We start from the raw sequence: 3419 nt of genomic DNA, 5'->3' as shown, positions 1-3419 counted from the left end.
TGGATAAAAATTGGAATCCAACTATTAAAATTATGCAGTCACAATGGAATTGACATTCTCAGTTGATACTCAGTGATTTGATTGTCCTTACTTCATCACTGAGGGCAGCACACACAACTTGGCTGCCTCACATGTCACCTCTAATGCATGCACATAAACTGCCAGTACAATTCACATGCGTGGTATTTTCTATTAATACTATGACTGCATCAGCTCTCTTCAGTACTTTGTCTATTCACCTGAGGACGGCCGGACATCTCTGGGCTGAAATATCATGGTAGAATGTTGATGGGATCCAGCTGCAAACCTGAAAATTACTGGAAGAAGAAATACGCTGGGAAAATTTCAGAAGTTACATCAGAGATTTGTTATTCAGCTCTTAGGGCCAACTGCACCAATGCCGATTAAAAGTTAACTGTGGTCAAGTCAGCATTTAACCCTGATTAACTCAATATTCGGCTGCACCAACCATGATCAAAGTTAATCGAGGGATTTGATCGTGATTAAAGTTAACCGAGCTCGAAGGTTTGATTATCTTGAATTGATCGTGGTTAACTTATTGTAAACACATAACATGGCAGCATGTTTTGATGTTTTAGGTGGCATACAAGATGAAGAAATGCTATATGTTCAACATATAAATCGTTGCAACCGCGTAGGTGTACATGTGGAAAGGGGAAATCCTTTCGAAGATTACAGTGACCGGAAATTTGAAGAGAGGTTTCGTCTTTCAAAAGAAACAGTGTGGTGGTTATTGGATCAAGTCCATGATAGGTTAGAATTTCTAACTTACCGAAATAATCTGGTCTCACCCACAAACAGACTTCTGATGACATTAAGGGCATACGCAACTGGAGCGTTTAATATAGTAATTGGCGACAGTGCTAATGACATTCCACAACGGCACAAAGAATTATAAGTGAACTGTCTGGAACCATAGCAACAATGTCTCGTCAATACATAAAGTTTCCTTCTCAAGCAGAAGTATGCTCTGTGATGGATGGTTTCAACACACTGGCTGGATTTCATGGAGTCATTGGTACAGTGGATTGCACTCACATAAGGATTAAGTCACTTGGGGGATAGAATGCAGAACTTTTCCACAATAGGAAATCATATTTCTCCTTTAATTGTCAAACAATCAGCAACCACAATTTAATAATATGGGACATTGTGGCTCGGTGGCGTGGTTCTGTGCATGATAGTACACTATTTCATAACTGCGCTCGAAGGGCACAGTTTGAAAATGGTGAAATACCAGTCGGTCACTTACTAGGAGATAGTGGCTATGCATGCAGACCTCACTTATTGACACCACTTTCAAATCCACAGAGTGTGGCAGAGCACCGATATAATAGGTCTCACATTACATCAAGGAACACTGTGGAGAGACAATATGGTTTGTGGAAGAGGAGACTCCCCTATTTTATCTATGGAAATGAGGTGTAATCCACAAAAGACAATGACAATTATAGTGAGTACAGTTGTCTTGCATAATATTGCAAGGAGCACAAGCAAGGAAGAGCCACCACAAGATACAGAAATTATGCAGCTGCTGTGGCTATTACGTAGTGAGAGGGGTCCCGATATCGACGATAATGAGCCAATGCCTCCTGCTCAACAAATGTATCGGGATGACACATTACCAGGACGAGCAGTTCACACTATAGAATGACATTTTCACTCTGCAGCAGAGTGTGCGCTGATATGAAACTTCCTGGCAGATTAAAACTGTGTGCCCGACCGAGACTCGAACTCGGGACCTTTGCCTTTCACGGGCAAGTGCTCTACCAACTGAGCTACCGAAGCACGACTCACGCCCGGTACTCACAGCTTTATTTCTGCCAGTACCTCGTCTCCTACCTTCCAAACTTTACAGAAGCTCTCCTGCGAACCTTGCAGAACTAGCACTCCTGAAAGAAAGGATATTGCGGAGACATGGCTTAGCCACAGCCTGGGGGATGTTTCCAGAATGAGATTTTCACTCTGCAGCGGAGTGTGCGCTGATATGAAACTTCCTGGCAGATTAAAACTGTGTGCCCAACCGAGACTCGAACTCGGGACCTCTGCCTTTCGCGGGCAAGTGCTCTACCAACTGAGCTACCGAAGCACGACTCACGCCCGGTACTCACAGCTTTACTTCTGCCAGTACCTCGTCTCCTACCTTCCAAACTTTACAGAAGCTCTCCTGCGAACCTTGCAGAACTAGCACTCCTGAAAGAAAGGATATTGCGGAGACATGGCTTAGCCACAGCCTGGGGGATGTTTCCAGAATGAGATTTTCACTCTGCAGCAGAGTGTGCGCTGATATGAAACTTCCTGGCAGATTAAAACTGTGTGCCCGACCGAGACTCGAACTCGGGACCTTTGCCTTTCGCGGGCAAGTGCTCTACCAACTGAGCTACCGAAGCACGACTCACGCCTGGTACTCACAGCTTTACTTCTGCCAGTACCTCGTCTCCTACCTTCCAAACTTTACAGAAGCTCTCCTGCGAACCTTGCAGAACTAGCACTCCTGAAAGAAAGGATATTGCGGAGACATGGCTTAGCCACAGCCTGGGGGATGTTTCCAGAATGAGATTTTCACTCTGCAGCAGAGTGTGCGCTGATATGAAACTTCCTGGCAGATTAAAACTGTGTGCCCGACCGAGACTCGAACTCGGGACCTTTGCCTTTCGCGGGCAAGTGCTCTACCAACTGAGCTACCGAAGCACGACTCACGCCCGGTACTCACAGCTTTACTTCTGCCAGTTTGGAAGGTAGGAGACGAGGTACTGCTCTGTGAGTACCGGGCGTGAGTCGTGCTTCGGTAGCTCAGTTGGTAGAGCACTTGCCCGCGAAAGGCAAAGGTCCCGAGTTCGAGTCTCGGTCGGGCACACAGTTTTAATCTGCCAGGAAGTTTCAGTTCACACTATAGTTGATGAACAGTTTCACTGAAGTAAACTGTTATTTAATACATGTAAAATACGTAACTATTTTTATTGGAAATTATTATAGTGCACAAAAAACAAAATGTTTTTTAAACATTTACATTACATTCGGTAGAATTCTTCTGCTTCAAATATTTTAATTTTTCTTTTAGTGCCAAAATTTTCTTTCATGTGTTCTCTCTTCATCATTTCCAGCTGCTGCTGGAATACTTCCACCTTCTTCTGCACCACACTGTCCAGTGCAGAGGAGGAAGTTGGTTTTGGTCTCAGTGTCATCCTTCTCCAGTTACATGTTTCTTGTGATCCTGCACTTGAAGGTTTGGAGAAGGGTTGTTGAACATTCTCCATAACAACCTGTGCTGGGATCAGGCTTTCGCCAGCTTCAGAAGCAATTACAGTTCCATTACTGTTTGTGGTACTGCTGACATCGCCAACTGCTGCATCATCAACTATATCTACATTTAGGTCCATTATTACACTGTAACACTG

General features: G+C 44.3%; 1 non-coding gene across 1 annotated transcript; it reads right to left on the bottom strand.

Annotated features, from left to right (window-relative positions):
* Positions 1–1735: 1735 nt before the first annotated feature.
* Trnas-uga (transfer RNA serine (anticodon UGA)) lies at positions 1736–1810 on the bottom strand. The gene has a single exon. It is a non-coding gene; the product is annotated as a tRNA-Ser (tRNA).
* Positions 1811–3419: the final 1609 nt, after the last annotated feature.

Source organism: Schistocerca nitens, chromosome 4 (genome assembly GCF_023898315.1).
Source record: "Schistocerca nitens isolate TAMUIC-IGC-003100 chromosome 4, iqSchNite1.1, whole genome shotgun sequence".
Classification (NCBI taxonomy): domain Eukaryota; kingdom Metazoa; phylum Arthropoda; class Insecta; order Orthoptera; family Acrididae; genus Schistocerca; species Schistocerca nitens.
This window is presented reverse-complemented; position numbering and strand designations above follow the sequence as displayed.